Consider the following 13,831-nt stretch of genomic DNA (forward strand, 5'->3'; position numbering starts at 1 on the left):
ACAAGGCATGGAGGAGACATTAGGTCAAGCATGGGATCGGTATAAAAGCTTATTGAGAAAGACTCCCATGCATGGCTTTGATGACGTAGCAGTAGTCCTTCTTTTCCTTGGAGGTCTTGGTTCACAAACCAAGTGGATGCTAGATGCCTCAACTGGAGGTAATATCAAATGGAAGACTCCGGAGGAAGCAACTGAGTTAATAGAGAATATGGCTACTAATGATAACGAGTTGCAGAGTGAAAGAGGAACTCTAATTCAACAGAAAGGGGTTCTACAATTGCAATCAAATGATGTCGTGCTCGCTCAGAATAAGATCATAACTCAATAGTTGGAGAAATTAATAAAGACACTTGCTCAATTTCCAAAGGAGCTAAAGGGAGTTGCACAGGTTCAACAACAACAAATGTGTGAACTATGTGGTGGTGACCATATCAATGGTCAATGTGCTTTTCCAGTGGAGGCTTTAGAAGATGTAAATTTCATGGCCAATCAATTTCCATACCGCCAAGGTAATTACAGCCAAGGGTGGAAACCTCACCCAAGCATGGGTCAAGATCAAGGACAAGCTGGGCAATCGGGATAATTCAACAGGCCACAATAGCAACCATCATTATGGCAACAAGTGTCTGCACTCAATGAAAGATCAACAAAGTTGGAAGAGACTCTTCAACAATTTATACAGGTGACTATTTCCAACCACAACAGCACTGAAGCAGCCATTAGAAACTTAGAGATGCAAGTTGGCCAAATAGCTAAGAAGTTGGAAGATATGCCTGATAAGAGTTTTGGGGCTAATACTAAGGTTAACCCTAAGGAAGAGTGTAAAGTTTTAGTGAGTGTGGATGTTGAAAGAGTTGAGTTAGAAAGAAAAGAAGAAAAAGAAGAGAGAGTAGAGAGAAATGAAGAGAGAAAAGGAAAGGATGAGAGAAAAGAAAAAGAAGAAAAGAGAGGAGAGAAAAATTTTGAAAAAATTGTAAAAATTCTTCCTTATCCAAAAGGTTGTGAGAGAATAGAGAAAGAGAGACAATATGGGCATTTTAAAGATATTTTCAATCAATTGGAGGTTGATCTACTTTTGAATGAAGCATTGCAACAATTTCCAGATTATGCGAAGCATATGAAGCCAGTCTCCACAAAGAAGAGATATATAGATGAGGAGATTGATGAGTGCAAAGCTGTTAAGAAGAAGCCACTTCCTCCAAAAGTGAAAGATCCAGGAAGTTTTACCATTCCTTGCGTCATAGGGAAGGAGAAGATAAGGAAAGCCCTACTTGATTTAGGGTCAAATGTTAATTTGATGCCTTTATCTCTACTTGAGCGAATTGGTGATCTTGAAGTCAAGCTAACAAAAGTGACTTTGCTAATGGCAGATGGATCTTCAAAGAAGCCTTATGGTGTAGTGGAAGACGTTATGGTTTGTGTGGGCAAACTAAAATTCTTGGTGGACTTTGTGGTGATGGAGATGGAGGAGAATTTGACTCCAATTATTCTTGGAAGACCGTTTATGAAAACGGCTAAGGTCATCATCAATGTAGATGAAGGGATGATAGTGCATAAAGACCAAGAAGAAAGGGAGGCCTTTAATGTCTTCAAAGAGGAGCAACAGATGCAAAAGGAAGAGGCTAGTCATAAAGCTACATGTCAAAATGTACCCATGACTAGCTTTAAAGCTGCAAAGTCGGGCTTCAAAGGTAAAAATTGTTTCTTGTCACAGGTTAGGGAAGAAGAAAAAGATGGCAAAGGAAGGACGGTTCATGATAACTTGATGCAAGCACAACTCAAACTTGGTAAACCTGTAAGATTCAAGAACAAGTTGTGGGTTGCGAAAGAATATAAAGGTAATGGAGTGATACAGATTGAATCTCCATATTCAAGGAGAGTCAAGAAGGTGGACTGGAAGTAGCTGATCAGTTAGTGTGATGACAATAAGATGAGCACCAGCATTGAAGATGGAACTTGAGCTTTACTAGGTCAAGCTAGTGACGTTAAAAGTGCGCTTGCTGGGAGGCATCCCAGTGATTTGAGAACATTAATTTCTTTAAATTTTTATTTTTGGGTGTTGTAATTTTATAAAACTTTGGACATTTTTTATTATTTTTTTAGACTTTTTGGTATAGCATCTACTGATGGATGCTAGGTGGTTAAGTATCTACTGAAGGATACTAGGTTTGTTGCACCTACTGATGGGTGTTGATGGATTTTGGGTCAGGCTCGTGACGTTAAACAAGCGCTACTTGGGAGGCAACCCAGTTGATTGATTTTATTTTTGTTGTTTGTTTTGATTCTATTTTAGTTGCATGATAGGGATGAAATGTTTGAGTGATGTGAGAACATAAATGCATAAGGTGAGTGAGAGGCATGATTATAAGGCACTTAGGGCAAGTTAGGAAGAAGGAGAAGATGTGGCGCTAATGAACAAATTTTCAATCCCCGAAAACGGAGTCAAAAACTTGTTAACCCTCGGCAAGTGTAATCGAATCGTATCAAGTAATAAAAAATGGTGAGCAAGTATCGTTTCCCAAGAGACTCACGACACTAAACAGTTATGTGATTACTCAACTAATTAAGACTCTAAAGAAATATTTAGGGTTTTTGAATGCAAATGCAATAAGATAAACATGAATGCAATTTGATCAATTGAGGCTAAACACAAGAATGAATGAATGAAGTTGATGATATTGTTGTTGGGGTTTAGATTTCACCTAGTTTACTCTCTTGCATATATGAATTCACCTTTCTTCATTAATGTTAATACCACTTTCTAATTTACCTTAACCCGATGTCTCGGTGAAGAAAGCCTAATCATAATCACTAGCTTACAATGTCTTGTCTCCCTAGCAATTAATCATGCATTATAGTGAATAGAAGCTTAAAGGCAACCAACCATCATACTCCTATGTCTAGATTTATACTACTATTGGGAGCATTCCCCATATCTTGATTTGTAAGATATCTCTCAATAACAATCCTAGGGAGAGAAGAGGAGAGCTGTCACATCCCCAAATCGTCCAATCCTAGGAGTACGAAATCTCCTGATACTTACAAATCATAAGATTTATGTCGTACATGAATAAAACATCACAAGCAATTGAGCAAAGAATAATATCTCTAACAATTAATGAAAGAAAGCATGTATCTTTAAAAGATCTTGAAGAACAAATTCAATACATGAGAGTTTAAGAGGTTACATCTTTCCCAACAACAATAAGGGTTAGCCCTCCATCATCATGGAGAAACTAGATGAACAATGGAATGAAAGAATGGAAGAGATAGAAAAACCCGAGAAAGAGAAGAGGAGAGTCGTCACCATCTCCAAATCTACCCCCAAGGGGTGAAAAGTGTGGTTTTGTGCTTAAGCCATCAAAAGATACTAACCCTAGGAAGACTAAAGCCTTATATAAACTTCTAAATATTACAGAAAAGTAAGCCTAAGCCCATAAGAATAACAGAAAACGGGTCCAAGCCCAAAATAGATCATAAAAATTACAGAAAATTGGCCCAAAGCCCAATAAAGTGGCGCTCAGCGGTAATTACTGCTTAGCGGTAAGTGTGTTTCTTCTATTTTGCCCTCAGTTGCAGTTTTGCCCCTCAACACTGACTGCGGGTCTTCAGAGTGTCGTGCAGCGGTAATTAGCGCTGAGCGGTACTTGCGGCTCTTCTTATATGCACTTTTTCTTCATTTTTTGAATCCAACTTTTGCCTACTTCACTTCTTTCACTCAATTCATCTTAAAACCTGCAAAAACAAGGAAAACCAAGCATAAAACCCATCCAACTCTCTTATTTCAAAAACATAAGCAAAAGCATGATTCCAAGCTAGTTTCTAAGTCATAAAGGGTGTTTTAAATATAAAAATAACGGTCAGTACTGCAGAATGGTGTGGACTGGTTTGGCTCATTTGGGCTCAGCGGGAGTAGGGCCCATTAGGGTATTTTTATACTCTAGGGCACGACTTTACCTCTATTTTCAAATTTCTTTCTTCCCACACACTCTTAAACACCTTCTCAAGAGTTCTCTACACTTTTTCCCTCTTCCTCCTTTACAAAACCTTTCTTCCACTCACTTTCTCACTAGGTTTCCATCCAAGTTTGGGGTTTGGTGAGAGCATTGCTATTAGGGACTGATTTCTTGACATTCCTAGAGCATTCTTCATTCATTTAGCATCTCCACCCAAGTAAGTTCAAGCAATTTTCATTCTAGGGTTCTTGAAAGCATGAATTGATATGAACATGGTTGTTTAAGCATGATTCTTTAGGGATTTTGAATTTTATGTATGATTTGATGAATTAATTGTTGTTTGAACCGATTAAAATGCTTGATTTGGGTATGGAACTAAGAAGATTGCATGTGGGTGGAGAATAGGACATTTTGAAAGGAATTTTGACAAATCTGCAGAATCGCCGCTCAGAAGAAATTTCCCCTGAGCGTGATTCTGGTAGAATGGATTTTTTTCACTTTTGCTTGCTGGTTTGATGCATAGGTTGCGCTGAGGGGTTCTGTTTGCCCTCGGTAGTGATTTGGCATGGTTTTGGGGTGTTGTTTGTGGTTTACTAATGATTAACAACATGTCTTGTGGTTTTGTGAGTTATGTTTGATGTAGGGATGACCTCCTCATTTGGCAAGAGATACAAGACTATAGGATCCAAGACGAAGGATAAGGAACCAGAACACACTCATTTTAGCAAGTTCCTTTCCCACAAGCATGAGAAACAATTTAAAATTGTCCAAGATAGGAGGCTCCTAATGGAAAGGAAGGCTGGAGTGATTCCTGAGTTAGCCCCACATTTTGGAGAGCAAATGGTGAGTTGGAACTGGAGGAGGCTAGCCACCTACTCCGCACCAGCTAACATAGCAGTGGTGAAAGAATTTTACACCAATGCAAGGAGGTTGGGTGATCATCTTGCTGAGAATTACTTGAGGTATGTTAGAGGCCACGCCATTCAGTATGATCATGACTCTATCAATAGATTTTTAGATACTGAATGGGTTGGTGAGTAATGTCAGTTCGCTCTCAATATGGAGGAAGGAACATATTTTGATGATATAGAGACTGTGTTGTGTGTGCCTAGAGGGCATTTTCAGAGAAATAGGAATGGTGCAGTGGTGAACATAAGGAGAATTGATTTGACTCCTTTAGCAAAGTATTGGATGGCTTTCTCTCATGCCAACATTCAGCCTTGCTCCCATGTGTCTGATATTACTGTTAGCAGGGCACTTCTTTTCTATTGTGTGCTCAGAGGGATGAGCATTAACATTGACCAGGTAATAGCCAATGAGATACAGGTGTGTGCCAACACTATGAACACCAAGGCACCTTTGGGACACCCCTCTTTGATCACGCACCTATCTGAGGTTGTTGGAGTAAACATCTTTGTTCCACCATTTGAGAGGCTGAGAAAAGCTATTGATGAGGCTTGTGGAGGTGATGAGGCAGCTCTGCCAGTACCACCACGCCGTCCTCGTGGAGGAAGAGGACCACCACGGGGTCAGGCATCTGAAGAGAGCCAGAGCCATTTCAGATGAGGGACATGTACATGTCTCTTATAGATGCCCAGATGCAGTCGATCTACATAGGACAGGTGGCCACTATTGAGATTATTATTGGGATGTATGATACACCCCCAGCACACAGGTGGACCATGGATGAGTTTCATAATGTGGTAGCATGGCCAGAGGAGCAAGCCCAGGGTAGTAGAGCTGGAGCAGTTGAAGCTTCAGCTATGGATGATGATGAAGATGATGAGGAGGAGGACGCATTTGAAGATGCTGAAGATGATGGAAAGGAGGAAGATACAGATGATAGCATGGGATGAGATAGCATCTACTGATGGATGCGATCATTACTAGAGCAGGATCTTTTTTATCTTTTGTTTTGTACTATTGAACTTATTTGCTTCTATTAGTAGAATAGGGTTTGATGTACTCAATTTGAAATTGTGTCTGTTATGATGGTTTGCTTGTGACTTATGCATGATGAGTATTACTTGATGATGCTTTGATATTGATTGATGTTGAGATTGTGCACTATATGCTGAGATACAGGTGATGGTTCACAAGCTTTGTGAACAAATGCATGATGTTGTGATTGTGATTATGATGCTAAGCAGGATGTGTATGTGGAATGGTTAAATGAGCCTATATGTGAGGTTTTTGAGATCCAGAGTTTTTGATTAAATGCTATTACTTTGAAAGCATGAATGACTTTGCCCAGGTTTTCTATGATTGAATCATTTGCTTGTATGTGTCATATGATCAAGGAATTTGTTGGTAACCCTTTTTAGCCAAGATGCATGATTTTAGCCACTAAAAGAGAACACTATGTGTTCTATCCTTTGAACCTTTAGCTTTGAACATGATTTGAAAACCCTTTGTGAAAAGCTTTACCTTGAGTTGAGTTGAGAATATTTTGTGGTATTGATAAATGTTCAAGTTTGGGGTTGTTGGGAAGTCTAGAAAGGAAAAATAACAAGCATTGAGTCTAGAGCTAAGCATGTGAAAATCAAAAGAAAAAGAAAAGAAAAGAAATAAAAAGAGAAAGGCTCAATGCAAAAGAAAGTTGGGAAGAAGGAAGAATGGTTTAGATGACTCACTTAACTCAAGGATTTTGTGATCTACAAAAAACCAATTTTCTTGTTAGCCCAGCCACATTATAAGCCATAGAAAAGTCCTTGTGATGATACTTACTTGTGAATGTTTTTTATTATGGTTATAAGAAAGGCAAAGTTAATTCATGCAACATTGTGATAGTAGAGTGGATGAGTGACCTCTTATACACTTGAGTGTTTGAGTGAAACACTTTATCTAGTGAGGAAAGATTCCATGAACACATAAGAACATCTATGCTTAGTTGATTAATCATTCATGAAAATAGCATTTGTTGGATATTATGTGATTGCGTGAACACTAAAGCATATGCACATCTTGATTGAAGTCTTTGTGATGAGCTAATTTGAGTACTAACTTGTCTTGAAAGAAGGAGTTTTGAATGTGGTGAACATTATGTGGATTGATGGAAGATTGAGTTACATTTTGTTTGCTTGAGGACAAGCAAAGTTCTAAGTTTTTGGTTGTGATAACAGTTGAAAAACTGTTATTTTTATACTTAAAATTGACCTTAAAGACAATCTTTATGACTTAGAAACTAGCTTGGACTCATGCTTTTGTTTATGTTTTTGAAATAAGACAGTTGGATAGGTTTTATGCTTGTTTTTGCAGGTTTTAAGATGAATTGGATGAAAGAAGTGAAGTAGGAAGAAGTTGGAATCAGAAAAGAAAGTGAAAAGTGCACAAAAAGAGAAGACAAGAGTACCGCTCAACGGAAATTACCACTAAGCAGTGTTCTTGAGGTTCCGTAGTCACCGCTAAGGAACAGAAATGCAGCTGAGCATCAAATAGAAGAACACACACTTACCGCTGAGCGCCATTTTTCATGGGCCTTGCGCCACTTTTTTGTAATTTTTAGAATACTATATAAGGTTTTAGTCGACCTAGGTCAGTCATCTTTGGCTAGAACATAGCAAAATATACTTTCTTCACCCCTTGGAGGTGGATTTTGGATTCTCAAGCTCCACTCTTCAAATTCTAGGGTTTTATCTTTCCTTCTTTCATTGTTTTTCATCTAGTTTCACCATGATTATGGTGAACTAAACCTTCATTGTTGTTGGGGAACCATTGTAATCCTTTGAAGCTCTCATGTATTGAATTGATTCTTTATAATATATGCTTTCTTTCATTAATTGTTAGGGTTTTTCTTCTATACTTTATGCATGCTTTGTTTAACTCATTGAATTGCATGATCATTCAGAAAAACCATATGCTGAAAACTGGTGCAAAATTTTAAAATTGTTTGGTGTGTTTTCTGGTGAATTTTGGAGTAGTTGTGACTTCTGATTGAGGCATCCAGAGGCAGAAACCTACACCTACTATGGTAGCCTTTTAGGAAGTGGTTAAGGGATTGAAATTGGATCAAGAAGGAGGACTTTACAACAGCAAATTCTCCTTTGTCCAGTAGCTGCAGTTTGCTGTTCCAACAGCATTTCTAACCAGAAAAAGCTCAACTCACACACTGTTTTTGAGTGGCACATTGTAGCAGCCAAAGCTTGAAACATACACTTGTTTTAGGCAATAATTTGAGCTTGTTTGAACCTTCATATCATGGAACCTTTGTAGTTTAAATTTCTTTTTGATTTTTGGTTAAGTGACTTGGGAAAATGCTCTTGAAGCAATTCCAAGATCATATTTTAACATTGTAATAATGTAATTTTGTTTTCTTAGTGTGAAAGTTTGTCAAGGGGCTCCAAGTGTCACTTGCACTTTCACTTAGGGTCGTCTAGCATTTACATTTTGCATCTTTGTTGCTTTCTTTAAATTGCTTGTTTGATCTTTTTGTTTTAAGTCTCCGTGGTATATAGGATTGCATAGCATCTAGATAAACCTTCTTTTGGTTTTTAGGAGCATTTTATTAACATTTGAAATTATTTTGAAGACTTTGTACTAAGAAACTAAGGTAAAAGATAACTCTAAGGAAACTCTGGCTGGGAAGAACTTGGTTTCTAAGCTTGTCCAATTGTGACTCACCTCTTCTTCCTGGGAGCTACTTGGAAACATTGTTTACCTCTAGAATCTCTTTAGAAATCCTTCACCAAAAACAAAGAAAGATTGTGAAAACCTTTTCACTCATTACTTGTGCAAGTTTTTGAAAACCTTGTGAAAACCATTTTTACATACTTGACAAGGATGAGTCAATCTAGTGTCCAAGGAAGTGTGAGACCTAAAAGTGAGAGCTTACAACTAAGAGAGGAATTTGAGCAAAAGTTCCAACAAAGGGACAAAGAGATTAGTGAGCTCAAGGATATGATTGGTCAACTTTTGATCAATCAAGACAAGGGTAAAAGGAAAGAAGGGTCTACACATAGAAAATGAGAATACCTTGGAGATACATCCTCTCCACCTAGTGAACCTGAGCATTACAGTAGTCATCACAATGATGACCACTATCAAATACCTCCTAGGAGAAATCATAGAGTGAGAGAGCATCACCCAAGAGAGCCTAAGATTGATCTTCCTCCTTTCCATGGAAAAGATGATTGATGAGTCAATATTTTCTTGACTTCACTTAGTTTATTGTACCAGATTTAATTAGGGAATTGTGCTTAAATATCCAGTATTTCCCCATTTTTGCTAATTGTGCTTAATTTGACCAGAAATTCTTATTTTAATTAATTTGAATTATCTGAGGCTAATTATTTTCATTATTAATTGTTGGGAAATTGTTGGATAATATTTTGAGACTTAAAGAAAATGTCACATCAAATATACTTTAAACTAAGATGAGAGAGGAGGTGTGGATTTCATTTTTTTTTTTTGGGTGCACATGGAGAAGTAACTCACGGGCTGGGGTGCAAAAAAGAAAGAGTGGTGTCATGTGCTGTCCAACTAGAGAGAGGTGCATGTGCTGGCTGGAATGAAAAACACATCACACGACCCATGAGAAATTAAATGGGAGCACATAGCAGCATGTAGGGACCGGTCCAACAAGCTTACGGTGCTGGATTCTTGGAGATTTGATGCCACGTCTTGGAGAGAAAGGGGGGTGCAATCCACACGTCTAGGAGCATCTCGGTCCAACACAGCAAGCACGTGAGGTGGGCGTTCATTCTTCATGGAGGGGTGCACGCGGAGTAGAGGTCCAGGAGAGGACAGCACGCGTCCAGCTGACACACGTCCAGAGCAGCAACACACGTCCAACACCTTGATTCCAGCTGCTTCAGAACACGTCCCTGATCCACTCACGCTCCAGCATCACCACGATCCAACAAGCAGAAAGGGGGTGGTGTCCAGAAAGAAGATAACGCCTAGCGTGGAGAGGTGTCGAAAGCAAAGCGGTCCAGCATCCAAGGGGCAGCTCCCATCCAGCACAGCAGCACATGAGGAGGGATTCACTAATTCATTTTTTGAAGGCAACACAGCCCAGCAGCTTGGTAGAAAATTCTCAGTCCAGGGCGTTTGGAAGAGGGGTAATTAAATTGAAGGTCACAGCAGCCGCCACTCTCCCGGGGGGTTCTATTCTAGTAGTAGGGAGGTTTTCATTTTTTAGAGGATAGGATGGTTGTTGAATAGAGAGCACGTGTGAGATCTCGAAATTTTAAACATAATTAGCATGTCAAATCTGTAATTATTACACTGCTGAGTCACCTGTCAGCTTCCATAAAAGCGTTTCGTCACACGATCAGTGCATTAAAAACGCACCAACCGCTGCATGCACGAGCGCCACTTGTCACTTTGGAAGGTTCTGAAATCAGAGTGAGTGTGTAGGTGTCGGATGGAGAGACGTTCGTCCGCTCGAACGTGGACTGAACAAAACTTGAGTTTCGAAAAACTCTTCCTCTCACCTGAACCTCTCATCTCCTTCCTCAGAACCTCAACTCTTCATTTTCTCCAACTTCTCTCTAAAACATCTAAACTTCTCTCTTCTGTAACTCACCGGTTCCTTCTCCGATCACGTTTCAGAGCCGTAGGAACGTTCGTCCAGCTGTGATCTTCCTTTTGGACCGAACAGAGTTTGGATCGGAACTGGTAAGTTCTCGTCGTCAACCGTTTATCTTTTATGGTTTCATGCGAACCCTAGCTTGGTTGCATGCATGGGTTCTAAGTCTGAGTTGTTCTGATTTTTGGTGTTTTAGACTAAGTAGAATTTGTTGAGTGAACCTGAGTGTAGAACGCTGTTAGAGGTCGACCCAAAACCTTGCATTTGGGAGTTCACTGCTATCCAGGTAAGGGAAGCTTAATAATTTAATTCGTATGTTTGTCGTGTACTGTATGAACATTATGTGTGTCGCATGAAGTATGAACTGTGTTAGTTGATTGTTGGTATATGATCATAAGTATGAGTTGATATGAGTATTTGAAAATATGAAATATATATATATATGTATGCTGAGAAATGAGTGAATGTAAGTGAAGCTTGAATATGAATTTCTCTATGATAACGTACGTCCGACATTAAACGGTTCTTGACCGTTTGGTGTTCTAGTAAAATTCTTTGAATTGAAATACTTTCATTCGGGAAGACTACTGTGTCGATCACCCTTGTGACTACAGATCATCCATTTGTGTCGACCTACTGTGTCGATCACCCTTGTGACTACAGATCATCCATCTGTGTCGACCTACTGTGTCGATCACCCTTGTGACTACAGATCATCCATCTGTGTCGACCTACTGTGTCGATCACCCTTGTGACTACAGATCATCTATCTGTGTCGACCTACTGTGTCGATCACCCTTGTGACTATAGATCATCTATCTGTGTCGACCTACTGTGTCGATCACCCTTGTGACTACAGATCATCTATCTGTGTCGACCTACTGTGTCGATCACCCTTGTGACTACAGATCATCCATCTGTGTCGACCTACTGTGTCGATCACCCTTGTGACCACAGATCATTCATCAGTGTCGACCGACAGTGTCGAGTAACCTTGATTAATACAGGTCGTCCATCTATTTGGTAATTGGTTCTATTCTGTTTTGGAACGGAGTAAATTCTTCGGTTTTGTTCTCCACGGTTGTCCTCATTATGAAGGGGACTGAACGTTCGTCTCTTTTAAGAAAGTGGAACATAGAATGAAAATGTGAATAAAAGGAAGTATTAAGGTGTGCGAACACTATAAGAAGTGAAATTATGATTTTTGGTATTTGAACGAGCGTTCCATGGAGGGACGACTCTGATGTTTATTGAATATTAAATTTTTGGTAAAGTATGACTGTGGATAAGTTAAGCCTCGCAGTCCATCCTGATGTTCCGTGAATACTATCTTCATGTAGAGGAAGTATGTCATGTGTGGGAACGGCAGGAGGTCCTTAGTCCATAAGTTAACATGGGCGACGTAAGAACGGACTGACCTCGAGTGGCAGCTGTTTGGTGTATCCCAGTTACTACACCACTCGGGTGCAAGGACGCTTGTAACTACACAGATTCATACAGTCCGGACGGTCGGTCTAGTCTTTATATATATTCATGTTTTGGATGATGTTATATGTATTGAAGTTATGTGTGTTGTCTGAATAGAAATATTGAAGTATGAATTTAAATTACTTAAGCTTACCCTTTCGTTCTGCTTTGTGTTGTCATCTTGTTATGTACGTTCGTCCTGTCATTGCAATGATCATCCGTGTGGATGTGAGCAGATGGTGGAGCGTCTCTTGAAGAGGTGCTAGAAGAAGAAAATTTGGAGGACGCCAATCTGGTAGATGTTGAAGTTAAAGCCGAGCCTTAGAGCGCTCGCGTATCTTTACATTATTAGTTCTTTAGTTCTATTTTGAACATTCGGTCATAATTTTGTAAGACCGTTCGTCCTTGAACTCTTGTATATTTTTAACGTTCGTTATTTTCTGTATGTTTCGGTCGTTCGACATTTAACGCTCGTTCGGTTTAATTGTAAGACTGCACTGTTTATTTGCTTAATGTAATTAATTCTGATTATGGTAATTACTATATTTTGGGATGTTACAGCACGCAGCAGCTGAGACGGAGGAGGAAGAATGACTTGGCTATTTTGGAAAAAGCCACCCTAGAGAGCACATGCGGAGAACGGATGGGAGCATGAGAATAGCACAGTGATTTCTTTTGAAGGGAGGTTGATGTCCAGCAAAGGGGGAGCTCTCGGTTTTTAATTATTGCACGAGTATAGATGTTGTCATTTGGCCTTTTAAAGAAGATAATGCAATTATTAATTGTAGCAACTCTCGGTTTTAATTGCAAGTGCTGATTTAATCTTGTGAAGCAAGCATGGTTCATTTTGTTGTTCTGGAGAAAAGTGGTCCACGCTTCCAACCTTTATCACTTTCATTGGTTTTATTATTTTATACATTAGAATGCAAAGCAGCTGACTTGTTCCTTTTACTGTTAACGTTTCTTCCTAGTGTCATTTCCGTTGTGAATTGCATTAAAATGCTTGGTTTACTTGTTGCATTTTTTTTATTTTACTCCAGCCTTCTCGCATTGAATGTTTGATTCCAGTTGCATGGTGTTTGTATTGGCGCGTTGCATCTCCACAACATTAATGTGCATTTCCTTATTAGCCAAGAGTTTAAGTGTTTCTTTATTATTTGTTGCATTTTAATTAATTCCCACACCTTGCTTTAGGATAATTTAGTTTACTGTTTTCATTCACTATGTTGTCTATTCTGTTCAGTTTCTTTATTTTCCTACATTTTCAATTTCCGCACTTGCTTAGAGACAGTTCGATCTCAATGTAGAAACGTTGTCATCTGTAGGACCGTTCGGTCTTTATGCTTTGTTTATTTATTTCAATGTTTTCACTAATGTTTGGCTGTATTTAATTTCCAGTTTTAATTTAGTTCATTTCGAATCACAAAAACACTTTCAACCCCCCACTACATGTTTGACCTATTGACTGAACCACATTTGGTCCTTGAGAGACGACTTAGGAGTCACTTCCTAGCACTATACTGCATTCTTTAATGCACATCAAATTTGATGGGCCGCGACAGCCGCATCCATGATGTGGAAGAATACTTAGAATGGGAGATGAAAGCTGTGCAATTTTTTGAGTGCCACCAAATAGATGATGAGATGGGAGTAACTATGGCCTCTTTAAGCTTTCAAGGCTATGCCTTATATTGGTCAAAGATATGAGATTGAGAAACCTACCTTCCATTAGGTATTGGAATGAGTTGAGGTTTGCCTTAAGAAGAAGGCATGTGCCAACTTACTATGATAGGGAGTTAATGGAAAAGCTTCATAAACTCCAACAAAGAAACATGAGTGTTGAGGAATATAGGCAAAAGATGGAGTTACTCATGTTAAG

The 13,831-nt window shown here is 39.1% G+C and overlaps 1 long non-coding RNA gene across 1 annotated transcript; it reads left to right on the forward strand.

Moving 5' to 3' along the window:
• The first annotated feature begins 9,365 nt into the window (after positions 1-9,365).
• On the forward strand, positions 9,366-12,878 carry LOC128196536 (uncharacterized). The gene is made up of 4 exons (XR_008248949.1): positions 9,366-10,015; positions 10,509-10,574; positions 10,682-10,771; positions 12,514-12,878. It is a non-coding gene; the product is annotated as an uncharacterized LOC128196536 (long non-coding RNA).
• The last annotated feature ends 953 nt before the right edge of the window (positions 12,879-13,831 follow it).

The sequence above is a fragment of the Vigna angularis genome, chromosome 5 (genome assembly GCF_016808095.1).
Source record: "Vigna angularis cultivar LongXiaoDou No.4 chromosome 5, ASM1680809v1, whole genome shotgun sequence".
Taxonomy (NCBI): Eukaryota; Viridiplantae; Streptophyta; class Magnoliopsida; order Fabales; family Fabaceae; genus Vigna; species Vigna angularis.